Source organism: Carassius gibelio, chromosome B8, assembly GCF_023724105.1.
Source record: "Carassius gibelio isolate Cgi1373 ecotype wild population from Czech Republic chromosome B8, carGib1.2-hapl.c, whole genome shotgun sequence".
Lineage (NCBI taxonomy): Eukaryota > Metazoa > Chordata > Actinopteri > Cypriniformes > Cyprinidae > Carassius > Carassius gibelio.
Window position 1 is genome coordinate 4,664,722 of NC_068403.1, and position 14,876 is coordinate 4,679,597.

The 14,876-nt window shown below is 33.5% G+C and overlaps 1 long non-coding RNA gene across 1 annotated transcript in view; it reads right to left on the minus strand.

The window, feature by feature from the left end:
• Positions 1-213: 213 nt before the first annotated feature.
• The window catches only part of LOC127963334 (uncharacterized), a 108,774-nt gene continuing 94,111 nt past the window's right edge, over positions 214-14,876 (minus strand). Inside the window, exon 3 of the long non-coding RNA XR_008154784.1 lies at positions 214-228. This is a non-coding gene — a long non-coding RNA (uncharacterized LOC127963334). The remainder of the gene's footprint in view (positions 229-14,876) is intronic.

Consider the following 14,876-nt stretch of genomic DNA (forward strand, 5'->3'; position numbering starts at 1 on the left):
ACTGAAAGCTCAAGTTTCCTTTGAGACACAGACAAAAACAACACTGGGCTTTAAATAGTTCACCCCAAAAGGAAAGTTTGCTGAAAATGCACTTACCCTCAGGCCTTCCAAGATGTAGATGAGTTTTTCTTTGTCAGAACAGATTTGTAGAAGTATAACATCGCATCACTTGCTCACCAATGAATCCTCTGCAGTGAATGGGTGCCGTCAGAATGAGAGTCCAAACAGCTGATAAAAACATCACAGTAATCCACAATCTATCCAAACCACTCAAGTCCACCGATTAACTTCTTGTGAAGCAAAATGTAGTGTGTTTATAAGAAACAAATCCATCATTAATCATTGCATTATGTTGTGGGTCAATCTGACCCATTTTGATTTTCAAGCTGTTGGAAATAACAGTCATTCTGGTATTGTATTTTTGATATATTGTGACATGTTCATATTTATGGCCAAGAACATGCATGCAAAGTAAGGAAACACTGATGTGTTTTGAAGTGCACACAAATAATTTTCTAACGATTTTGTTGTTTGCGGATCAATTGACCCACTTTTTTTTTCCGTTTTTTTTTTTTCTTTTTATTTCAAGGCAAAAGTACAGACCCAAATTAAATAAATTTATTGGGTAAATGTTGTTTAAGAAATTAGCTTTTTTTTTTAGGTCTATTTGCATTGTATATGAATTACTATTTAACTTATCTTTTCTTCCAAATATTTTTTACATTTTTCTCATTTAGGACCATGAACATGTCTAAATAAGTTCTGTTACAATTTAGAAGGTTGTTTTTTTTTTTTTCACCTAGGATGTCTGTGAAGAAAAAGAATTTGCATGTTTATATTTGATCTGTGTATTAAGTGACAGCAGTGTAATATACAGTACCTATACTTCAGTCTACGCTGTTAATATGAGCCAAACATTAAATTAAAAGTGAAAAAAACTACTTCTATTGCTTTAATGAGAAGACATTCCTTACTTTAATGCTGCTTTTAAATGCTCTAGAATGAAGATCAACATGGCAGGTTATGTGCAGCAAGAAACAGTCGTGGGCGAAGCCTGTAAAATGCGACATCAAATTTGAGAGATTCTGCAAAAGGCTTGTTCTGAGACACTGCTTTTGTTTTATGGGGATTGAAAAAGGAGTGTGTGGATTTTTTTCATTATAGGGTGTTTGTGTACACACACTGCCAAAACACATTTATGTTCAAGCAACATGTAAAAGTGAATTTTGCATATGATGGGTGCCCTTTAATGCGTTTTTAACTTCAAACCATTGATTCTGGATACAGTCTGAGTCCTCTATTCATTATATTACTTTTTTCAGTGAATAAATAGTCTCAGATTAGTCAGGAGAGATAAATGCACAGATGTTACAATCAAAAACAGTCTAAGACTCTTCTAAACAAAGGACTCTTGGACTCTCATTCTCATGCCACACATTCACTGTAGACGATCCATTGTTGAGCAAGTGATGTAATATTACATTTCTCCACATCTTTTCTGATAAAGTAACAAACTCATCTCGGATGGCCTGAGTGTGAGTACATTTTCAGTGCAATTTCCATTTCTATTCCTTTAATGTTTCCTTTAACGTCCTTTAGTAGAAAGAGACCGTCTGCATGGTTCAAAACAACCTTACAGTGACAAAAGCAGAAATCAATGCTGTATTCAGGGAACAAATAATTAGCAAACAATGGAGAGAATCACCCATTTAACATCGATGGAGGCTTAAAAGGTCAAACATATATCAGCTTGCATCGAAGACAAATAATTATTAGTGCTTCCATATAGACCCAGGCTCAATAATTCAACTATTATCCACCTTAAAACATCAAAGTGACAAGGCATTCACAATATCTTGCTACACATCAAGATAAGTGCTAGGACTGCATGTCCGTGGGCTTTTAAGACACGAAATGTGAAAGTGGCGATGACCTGTCAAATCAAATAACCAGTCATATTTCAGAGGATTCACTGTGATTGTTTTACCATTATTGAGATGCTAATTAACCCTCCCAGACAGGCTGTCAGATGAAAAACTAGAGAGCTCTCCAAAACACTTCACTGTCAGAGCCGGTAAATCCACAGCCCTGTAAAGTAAAGAGAAACGCTCTCCTAGCACAAAGCTTGTGAATGCATAGTCCTCAGAACAGCTCCTCTTAAAAGCCGCTGTCCTTTTCCAATGCTGAAATATTCCTGAAGAGTCTAAACACTGTGGATTTGTGACTTTTCAAAACACTCAGCTGTTGTTTGAGCACTGTGACTCAACCAATGGTGTGGTTTTTGTGAGGAAGAGCCTGTTTTTGTGAACAAAGCACAATAACATTCAAACGTTTGGGTGTCAGAAAGGTTTCTTTAATGTTAACGTTTTTTCTGCTCACAAAGGCTGCATTTATTTGATCAAAAATACATTGAAAACAATATGAAATATTATTATATTTAAAATAAATGTTTTCTATTCTAAGCTGTATTTTCAGTATCATTACTCTTCGGCATCACATGGTCCTTCAGAAATCATTCTAATATGCAGATTTGCTGCTAATTTCAAAGGTTTCATTCCATAAGGTAAAGAGTTCATAAAGTTAAGATTTCTCAATCATTCCTTTAAGCATAAATGCATTAAATTCTTTCAAAAAATAAAAGAAACATAATTGAGAATGAATGAATGAACCCATACTTGAATCCAAAAATGTATCTGCATAAAAGGAAATATGCAAATGCGTTTTCCTTCCATAATGTGACATACAGCAAATGTTAATGGAGCCAGACAAACAGTGATGAGTTTTGTGAATATGACTGATACTATAACATAGCTGATTTGCATACAAAGGAGGGGCATGTTTTTCATGAAAAGAACATAATGACCAAATTTAGTTGCAGATTTCAGCACATTCAGCAACTGCTTAAACTGGATTGTGGGTGTTTAATGAACATGACACTGTTTTTGTTCTGAACTACCGTGAGCAGTTTACCCAGCTGACTTCAGTATTGGCACAACATCCTTTCATAAAATGGAAATATAATTCCACCTCAGCTTTCCATGTTATATTGTCTCAGTCACACAGAACCGCCACACGTAGTAAATGTGCTTACCTGAAACAATTAGTCATCTTCAAAGAGAGCCTGTTTCACTTTTCTCGGTCACCCTCTGATAGCTTCAACTAAAAAAAAAAATAAAAAAAAACTAAAAAGAAATGTAGTGGGAAGATGAAAGCACACTCAATGCTTTACTCAGTGACTTATTTTAAGAGAAGTTTTGATTATCACACTTTCTGTCATGAGCAGGATGTCAGCAGGACAGAAAACAAGTTAATTAAGAGAGCGTGAACATCCTGGTAGAATTATGCATCTTCAGAATGAGAACTGGAAGGAACAGACAGTATGACAAGGAGAAAATGAGGAGAGGGGATTCTGGCGCCTACCGGGGATGAATCGCAACCTATTAACTTTAGGTAGATAGGACTGCCACTGTATGCTGTGTTTACCAGTTATCTTCATCTCGCTGTCTAAAGCCATGGTGGAATATGCTGCAAGAAATGAATTTCTTAGAAATAAATTTGCTCAAAATACAGCGAGCCCAACAACTTTCAACTGTCCTCAAAGAAAAAAGCCAATCATTTCATTAAATCAATTAATTATTTAACCAGACAAAAAAGAACAGCCTTTGTCCAATTCATGACTTGAGAAATAGAGAATAAATGACTAATGTGGACAGAAATGCAATTTACATATATATTCATTATCTAAATAAAAGTCTATTTTCAAAATCACTAAGTACTGACATTTAACAATGTTTAAAAGTCAAACTTTCCCTTTTTGTATCTTTTGAATTGGCCAAACTCATTTCAAAATGGGCAATCTGTCGAGATTCCTTAAAAATATTGCTAATCAGGACACATACTTTTTAAATTAGCTTTAGTCCGTACATTTCTTTGATTAAAAATTATCCAAAATCAATATCTGAGCAAGTACAAAACCAGCCAGTTTTCAAAACTATCACCTTACTTTAACCCGGATAAAAATTTAAATTAAATAGTTTATTTATTTATTTATATTTTATTTTATTTATTTTTTTGTACATACACAGAAAATCCATATTCATGTGTCTTTTCTTACGGTGTGTGGACTCCACATAGTAGAGAGATAAAAATAAAAATAAAAAAAATATATAATAAATATACTTAATTATAATTAATATTTTTTTTAATGTGAATTCTTTTTTTCTTTTTGTATTTTTATTTATTAATTTTCATTTGTATGGATGAAGCATATGAGAGTCTTAATGTATTGAATAATAATTAATTTCTTAGTTAACCACATTTGTTAATGTGAACTAACAATTAAAATTAGTTAATTCATTATATTATATAATTAGGTAATTAATATACCTAACTGTAGTTCATTTCAACATTAAGCGAGAGAAAGAAAATTATTAACCGACATTAACAAAAGTTTATTAATGCTGCTGCTTTAATTGTTGTTAAATGCATTAACTAATGATAACAAATTAGACCTTATTGTAGCATTACCAAAATACTGTGTAAAAATAGCTTTGGTTTTCTACAATCTGCAGCAACATTTATTCCAATTGCTCCATAAAGTTCATAATAAGATAATACAGAAAATATTTGTCATTTTAAAAATGACACACCTTTGACACACCACAAGACCATTAGAATGAACTAAACCAGTAAAAAAAAAAAAAAGGTTTAAAATGTTAAAATAAACTGTGAACAGTTTCAGCAAGTAAAAATATATATTGCTTATTACAACCTAAAATCTTGATATTAAAAATGCACATTATGTTCATGTCCATTTGCCAATTTCCCATTTATATCAGAATGAAAATGTATGAATCGCTGTCGCAATAATGGTGTTTCCAGTGGGACAAGATTTCAAGCAATGACAACATGTGGGTGTATCAATTTGCCCTCAATTTGGGCCGCTCTCACTCACTGTAATGATCTGACAAAAGTCACAGTGAACCCAAACTGAGACGGATTATACCTCGCTCATGCCAGACAACAAAGATTGTAAAAGCACAAGAGGGTCTTTTCAATCCAGTTATGACACTGAATCTGCCAAGTCGTTATGTGACATATGAAATGCCTTTGTGCTAGCGTTCATCTACTGACCGGAAAAAAAAAAAGAAAAAAGAAATGTCCTTTGGAATATTGGAATCATGGCTTAGGCTACAAGAAGACAACATGTTTGTTATGAATTCCAAACTTGCTTTAAGGGATATAAATTGCAAGATGAGTCCAATTTATTCTGCATCAAGGCGATACCAGAGGCTCTGGCATTCAGCGAAGTCATCGGTAAATCAGATAATGCCAGTTTCCCCTGCAGTAATAACAGACTTAGTTTAATGGAGTACTAGAATGAACCGACTTTGCAATAAATACAACAAAATAACTCTTTATTGGTACTGTTACCGCACTTAGATTTAAAGCACACGACCACAAAAACACATGGTATATTATTATTATGGAATAATAACACAGGTGAAATCTGCTGAAAAAGTACACACCCTCAGACCATCCAAGATGTGGATTAGTTTGTTTCTTCATCAGAATAGCATTGCATCACTTGCTCGCCAATGAATCCTCTGCAGTGAATGGGTGCCGTCAGAATGAGAGTCCAAACAGCTGATAAAAACATCACAATAATCCACAAGCAGTGCATTAATTAACGGCATGTTAAGGGAAACATTAAGTGTTTTTATCTTCAAATCATTCCTTACAACTAAAATGTAATCAATTAATAATTAACTTAATCCATCATATAGATGTTTTTTTCTCTCTCTCTCTCTCTAAGTCTGGTCTTAATCAGGGGGCTTTAGGTTTTTTAAAAAAAGATGCTAAGAAAAGCCAAAACCTGACTTGAAATAAAGTTAGAAAGCAATCGGGGCTAAAGCGGTTCCACAAACCACAGTTTAAGTTCCTGCAATCTCTATAATTCGATCCAGGTTCAGTGAGTCAAGATACTCTGATGTGTGCGCTTGGTCTAAAGCAGCCCTTAATTGCGATCATGGATCAAATCAATCCACCATGGCAAACAGCAAATATATTTGTGCTATTTAATGAAGTAATAAAGTGAAAAAGTAAAGTGAAATGTGATAATAAAGTCTAATAATTGTATGTGAGAGAGTCAGAGGTAATATCATTGCATTCCTATTGGTCAGTGATAGAGAAGTTCAGCTTAGCCTGACAGTTAGCCTGCCCTGGACCAGGTTAGTTTCCCAGCATAAATTACCACAGTGACTGAGCTTGAGCTACAGGATGGTAAAATATCTTACTCAAGACAGTACTAAATAAAAAAACAATATGCATTTAGTATGTCTCTCTTATTTTGTTAAAATTATTCACTTTTTTACAGATTCTACAAGGGGCTCCCAAACTTTTGCATGTCACTGTAGCTCTATACTCCTTCTGTATGTCAGAGATCAGCTCACCGGTGTCTGTTCTTATGTCTTTAAGAGGAATGTAGGAGAAGATTCAGCACAAGATGTTGTCTTGTTTTTTGTTTTTGTTTTTTGATGTCTTAAAAGCTGAATATTAATTCAGTCACACATGCTGTGTCCTCCATCTGACAAAACAGTTTGCTGAATGAATTATTTCACTCTGATGAGATAAAACATGATGTATGGAGGTTTAACTCCTTTTTCTCTTGATTTCTCTTGACACAGAGGAAACATACCATTTCTGATTGAGACTCAAGATTTGTTCAGATGTTAATACCTCTGATAAATCAACATGTTTTCTTCTTTCATTCTGATCCCTAAAGCTGATGAACTCATTTTCAGATCTGTTCCATTTATGGCAAACAAAAAATACAGTAATATCTGTGAAAGATTCTTTTGCTTGTGTTATTGTAAGTGAAATGTCTTAATTAACTTGATTAGGAAGGAGTAGCCCAAGCCAGTCTTTTGACTTGAGCTAGTAATTTCAAGCCAACAGAAGACTGTCAGATCATCTTAGCAATTGTTTTCTCATTTCCTACACTAAAAAGCATCCACAACAACCTAGCAACCATCCTAGCGACACCCTAGCAACCACAAGAACCACCTAGTAAACAAACAACAATGTGATAAAAACAGTCAGATCAACTTGGGAACTGCTTGTTCATTTCCTGCACATCATGGTCCAGGTTCCTTCATTTATAGACGGTTTCTCAAACTGTCAATACAACTTCCTGTATTTCTGCTTTCTGAACAGACATCTCGTCACAGCAGTTAGAGCAGCATTCGGTTCTGCTGTGAGTTTTCTCTTGTGTCTTTTCTCCTCTGGCCAGCATTTTCATCAGTTCCAGTTAATGCCTTCAATATACTTGTAGAGCCGGATCAATTTGACCTCCATAAGCCAGCTGGATATGATTCCATTGACCCTGTCTCTCTGAAAAATTGTGTCTAATATGGTTTTTGTGGCACTATCTCATTGCTCAAATCTCTTATTTGACAGGACTGAAGGTCCCGGGACCCTTAAAGTTGTCTGTCATTTTACTCCTAATTCCAGTTATGGATTTCTACTATGATATTTGGGTAAAAGAACCCAATCAAAACTCTGAATGATGCATCAATGATGGCATTGTGCTACTATATGACCGCATGACCCCTGACCCAGGTTTGGACTCAATTCATTTCCACACTCCATCATAAATGTATTTTCATGCAGTCCTCTTCTTATCAAAATATCCTTTGTAATAATCTTTGTAATAAAAATGACTTATTGACCCACTATTCAGTTTATTTAAAAAAGGTGGGGAGGTCCCAGACAAAACATAAATGAATATCAATTAAACTATAGCAACAGAGGTCTTCTGACAGCATCATTTTACCCCTTCTGTAATGCTCTCATCCCAGTCTCCACAGTAAACAGAGGTCATTTTCAAAAACAGAGAAAGTCTGCCATCTGCTGTTTTAAATGAGGAACTGAAGTGGAGCAATTTGTTGGAGAAAATGTATACCAAGGAATGGTTATTAGTTAATAGTTAAAGAACACTAATATATATATATATATATATATATATATATATATATATATATATATATATATATATATATATATATATATATAATGTATACTATATACATAGAGAGAGAGAGATAGAGAGAGAGAGAGAGAGAGAGAGAGAGAGAGAGAGAGCGCGCGAGCGAGCGAGAGTGGTATTATATGTATTTATACAGAGATAACAAAAAAATTATAAAATAAAATAAAATGAAATAAAGTTTTAATTTAGTTTAACTTCTTGATGTCTTAAAATAATCTAAATTTCAATAAACATTAAGAAATCTATAAGACATTGAAAAATAAAAAGTAAAAATGAAAAATCAATCAGTCAATCAATGAATAATTAAAGGTAAATAAACTAAATGATTTAGCTAAATATCTAAGCTTATATAATAAACTGGGAATAAACTGGAAAGGACTGTTATGTTGTATATCTGATAATTAAGTAAAACACCCATAAAAGACAAAAGTAGCCTGTGTTTAGTCCATGTGATTTATGGCTTGTGCTCACTTGTCACTGTTCGGAAACGTATTGATCTGAGATTAAGCAAATTCTCACATACATTTCGTTTAATACCCTGAGAATACCTTGATTTGAAACCGATTATCTGATTTAAACATTACTGCCTCTACAATCCACCAGAGTGCACTAAACACCACACTTTAGAAACACCCCACTCAAACATCAACTGAAACATCACTCAAACAGCGCTCAACATTTCAGATGCATTCACACATTATTGAGTTTATTTAATGAATAAATGTGTTAAATATATAATCAAGCTGTTTAATTCCGAGAGAACATCAGTCCAGAGTCATAAGCATATTAATCATGCGCGTGTTGATTTTCCCAGCGCACAGAAAACCTCAGCAAACTCAATAAAGACTGCAGAAACTAATTAGTGCTGCAATCACGATTCTTTTATTATTTCCATACTCAACTTTTTATTTTAAGCCTACATAATAAGAGGCATTGCTTTCACAATTACACGGCCTATATAACCTCCAAAGTCTCTCGCAGCAATTACGCACACAATCCCTCTGAAATTACCTCAAGTTCAGATCTCCCTCAAGTGCACAAAGGTTCACAAATGTTTCCTTCCACGCATTGAACCTGCAACACCACCCGGGTTGACCCTTGTCATTTTGATTATGGGTAATTTAGGTATTAATTTACCATTTCAACCAAGCTTAGATTATATATGATCCTTTATTAGCTCTGCTTTTATTATGCAGAAGATTTTATCCACGGCGGCGTGTGATCCCGCCTAGCCACTGACACGCACAAAAGCACAGTGGGGTTAAAGAAGAGGCTGGAACCTGAAACATCCTTTGAGGATGAAAAACTGATTTCTTTCTTTCTAGAGTGGTAGAGTCATTTCAGCCGTGACACATCTTGACCTTTAACCCCTTCTTTTCACATGCTTGGAAAACGCCAAATTGAATTTTCGGCACCGTCAATGCCAAAGCCTCTCATTTCTTGCCATCAAATTTTTCCTCGAGCTTTGATCAATTCTTATCGCTCTTCTCGTGGTTGAAATAGACAGGGCTGTGGAGTTCACGCCGACCGTGCTGCTCTTTGTAGTGCATCACTCTGAAGTAACAACAGTTTCTACCAACACCTAACCTCACAATCAGCTGCCAGCTGAAACTAGCCTCAAAGCCATGTAATGACAGACGACTGCTATACAAACATCCAACCGTACGTGTCCTGCAAAAACAGAGGCCAAAAACAAATGCATCTAACCTCATCGAATGGAATCGCAAAAACCTGCCTCAACTTCATACTCACTGATAAACTGAGAAATGTAAATGAATAGATAAACAAATGTATAAATAGCAACTTACAATACTGGTCAATGGAATGTTTTAATGTTTTCTGAAAGAAGTCTCTTCTGCTCACCAGGGCTGCATTTATATGATCAGAAATACAGTTAAAATCTGAAATATTATTACAATTTGAATAAACTCTTCTCTATTGTAATATTTTTTTAAGATGTAATTTATTCCTGAGATGTGAAGCTGAATTTTCACCATCATTCAGGATCTTGTCTTCACTGTCACATGATCCTTCAGATTTCATTATATTTATATGCCGATTTGCTGCTCAAGGACAAAAAGGACAGCATTTATTTGAAATAGAAATCTTTTGTAACAGTGTGAAAGACTTTAATGCCTCTTGCCACATGCATCCTTGCTGATTCAAAGTATTCGTTTCTTTTAAAAAATCTTACTGAAACTATTGAACGGTAGTGCAGAATGGATAAATGTTCATTATATTTTGTAGTAAATGTGTGTGTTATGGAGATCGGGTTTCAGTGGAGACTTTGAAACGGATTAACATTACCATTCGAAATAAAATAAACACACGTTTACGTAAATACTTTCAAATGGCACAAAATTCCTCTGATATACTTAAAATGATTATATCATTTGTATTAAAACAGCGATTCCCTCAAGGATAGCGGCCTGTTGGTTGAAAGCAGTGATTTATAATTAAGAAACTTCAGTTCAGATCCAGGATCCATCTGAACCTTGTAAATATATATATACTCAATATATAATCAGAAACACAGGAACCAGAAACAATACCAAAAATCAAACCCGAACACCATCTGTTTTAATAATAATAATTATCATAATCTCTAGAAAAACACCTGACAGTCAGGTCTTTCAGATTCATGAGCTAAACAGTCTGGATAATGAAGGAGGGGTACATGGGTAAACGGGTCAATCTGAGAATGTCTAAAAGTGGAAGCTTGTTGGGTTTGTTAGGGATTGGGATAAGGATGGAAGGAGATGAAAGAGTGGGAGCAAGCCGAGGGAATAACATTGGGAAACAAACTCAACACGACATGACACATCACCACATCACAGAGCTTTGTCAGGATACTTTCTACACTTTCACCTACATATTGATTCACTCTGTTAGCGAGTTGTTGTTGGTGGGTTTTTTCCCACTCACTTCTAGAAATGGCAGACACTTGAGGTTTAATCAAGGGTTTTCTTTTTTTTCTCCCGGGGCTGGATGATTGCAGCAAACTCTGATCATAGCCGTCTAATGTATGGACAAATGTGTCTAGCAGAGGTTTCCCTTCATGTTTTCTCTTCCCAATCTGATTTAAAGACACTTTTCACAAGGTTCAACCATTTAATCAGCATTATCAACAATAATTCAATAATAATAAAGTAAATTAAAATAAAGCTATTATATTATATTATATTATATTATATTATATTATATTATATTATATTATATTATATTATATTATATTATATTATATTATATTATATTATATTATATTATATTATATTATATTATATTATACAAATAGTCCCAGTCCTTGGTTCGGATTGGTTGAGCCACAATCAAATCCATATTATTATATTATATTATATTATATTATATTATATTATATTATATTATATTATATTATATTATATTATACAAATAGTCCCAGTCCTTGGTTCGGATTGGTTGAGCCACAATCAAATCCATATTATTTTATTATATTATATTATATTATATTATATTATATTATATTATATTATATTATATTATATTATATTATACAAATAGTCCCAGTCCTTGGTTCGGATTGGTTGAGCCACAATCAAATCCATATTATTTTATTATATTATATTATATTATATTATATTATATTATATTATATTATATTATATTATATTATATTATATTATATTATATTATACAAATAGTCCCAGTCCTTGGTTCGGATTGGTTGAGCAACAATCAAATCCATATTATTATATTATATTATATTATATTATATTATATTATATTATATTATATTATATTATATTATATTATATTATATTATATTATATTTTATTTTATTATATTATATTATATTATAATTAAAAACATTATTCAGTTCATGTTCAGCAACATTATTTCATTAGCATTTCTAAATTTAATTTCATTTAAGATAAAGAACTGAAATTATTGACTGGAAATGTAACAAATAAAAACTAGAACTTAAAATGAGTAAAATGGTCAAAATGATATTAGAACAACAATTACTAAAAATGTAACCTAAAGTGAAAATTGGATAAAATAAAAACCCATTCAAAATATAAATAAAAATGTCTATATAAAAATCCTAAACTATACAAAAATAGTTTTAAGATTAATTTAATATTATTTGTAGTCTATGTGGAGGCAAGACATTGCAAAAGTTTAAACACACACCGAACAGCCACAAGCCACAAGCCACATCCTTAAATAAGAGTGATAAAATCACTAATCTTTTCTGGACAAATGTATATCATCCTGTCATGACCTTTGTAAAGCCTTGTCACAGCTGAACTGTTTACACAGAGAGAAATCACGCACAGGAATGACTTCAGTGATAGTGTATCCAGCTAAAACACTAGTCTAACCACTAAAAGGGTCACTTAGACACTTTACAGTACAACTCAAATAACACATTTTTGTTTTGGAAGGAATTAGTAAGTGCTTTAAACAAAGTGCAGTTACAAAGTAATTATCTGGAACGTTGCCCTTAGACTTCCATTACAAGTGCATTACCGAGAACATGATTTTTGTTTGTGTTTACAAAGTGAGAGATGCTTCAAAATATTACTGTGGTACACGGCAGCCATTCGTTTAAAATACCTTAGCATTTATGAATCCTGCAAATTGCTTCTTATCGTAATGTTTTGAATAAACAAATCTACAAGCAATTATGAGGCAGACTTTTTTTTCAAGACTTCAGCGATATTTAAATGTCATTAAATGTCACAGACTACACTAAAATGAAGTAAATAACTAAAAGTTTCCTCTCAGGTGCCTGCAGAGAACACCTAAACCCTATAGATAATGCATGTGCTGCTGTTCAGCGGAGGCGTCTTGTGGCCCGTCTTCAGACAGATGAGGTTGTGAAAATTTCATCAGCTATTAGAAAAGACAATGTGGCGTGCTTTGACATTCATGCAATATGCACGCAAATCATTTTTCTGAATAAACTATGTGATGATGAGGAGTGAGCAACTAAAATAAGCTAAAAAAAAACTCGGAAAGGAAATATTTTCTTCAGTGAATTGTTTACCCTTAAATTACAATTCGGTGAAACTCAATCTCATTCCATGCAAGATGTTGATTTGTTTCTTATGAACATGCAGCTTTTCTCTTCACAAGATGTTAACTGATGGACTGGAGTGGTGTGCATTATTTGTGGATTATTGTAAACATCTGTTTGGACTCTCATTCTGACGGCACCCATTCACTGCAGAGCATCCACTGGTGAGCAAGTGATGCTCCAAATCTGCTCCCATAGAGAAAAAATCTTGGATGGCTTGATGGTGAATAAATATTCAGCTAGTATTTATTTTTATTTTTGGGTGAACTATTTCTTTAAGTTTCTTTGCTGAAAACTTTTAACTACACAGCAACTCAGAAAGTGAAATATACACTTCAGCTCATGGGTACCTGGTATACTTGCAACTTTGAACAAAACTCTGGGCGTTTGTCAAAGACTAGATGCCACTAACCTCGCGAACATTGCCAAATCCAACAACTAGTTCCAACTAATGCACTCATTTTATGAGACCACAAGCTTGTAAACATGATTGTGTGCAGCAGGCATACTGATGCACGCAAACTCCGAAAACCTGCAGAAAGTCAGCAAACTGCAAATTTTTAGCTAGTTCTTGTCAGTTTTTTGTGTGCAGTACACCAGCTGTGGAAGCAGAGATGAGAAATATTCAGTCAGTATTTGTAGAAATGTGCAAAACTCCACCAGCAGCACCACCACATGATTTCTTTGGGCATGATTATAATGACAGTTAGGTTACTGAGTCCACCAACACTGCACTGACGTTTGCATTATTTTCCTCTCTTTTGTCACACAGAATCAAACGGATGGTAAGGCAATCAATGGCATCAGTATTGAGCTCAATGTATATGAGTTTTCTATGTGTGTCCTCAGATTGGATACAGGAGAACATTTGATATAATAACCCAGTTTTGCTGCACGCTTTCTCTTCTGTTTGAATACTGGGCTTACCTCTAAATTCCCTGCCAAACACAAAATTGCATTGCACCATTATTTCCGGCAAAAGCAGAGAGACCTCAAAAAGAAAGTAAAAGAGTTTTTTCCTCACAGAAATTCAAGCACAAAACAAAACCTATTGACAAATAAACTAAGTGTAAGGGTTATTTAGAAAAGAAAGCAATATCTCTCCTATTCTCCACAATATTAAAACAAACATCTAATGTTGAAGAAGGAGGGAGAGTGTGTAAATATCATAAACACTAGGGTAAAGCAAAATCTCAGCTGACAGAATTCAAGACAGAGATTGCCAACAATCCCCAACATAATCAAAGCACCACTATATTTGGTCTCCAGCAATAAAAGAAGGAGAAAAATAAGATCAGCCTTCATTAAAAAAAAAGAAAGAAAAAAAGAACTGACACTGCACTCAGAGATGGTGCTTTTTTTTTTTCAAAATGAGTTTCTAATAAAATATAATATTAATAATAATTTAATAATATATATATATATATATATATATATATATATATATATATATATATATATATATATATATATATATATATATATAATTAGTAGTAATTAAGTGTTTTAATATAAAACTTGATGCACTGAAGTTTGAGCGGGTCTTAATTGCGAGGAAAAAGAGAAGTCATTTCTGTGAGACTCTGTATGATATGCTAAAACTCTGAATGTGCAGTTTATTTGGCTGAGAAATAATTTCAAAGGTAACAAAAAGGTAGGGGATAAAATTAGTTCACCTGTGACGCTCTAAGATCTCATTTACTCTTGGATTTTAAAGGTCAAATGTTCCATTTTAAGGTTTGCAGACCAATGCAAACCATTGACATC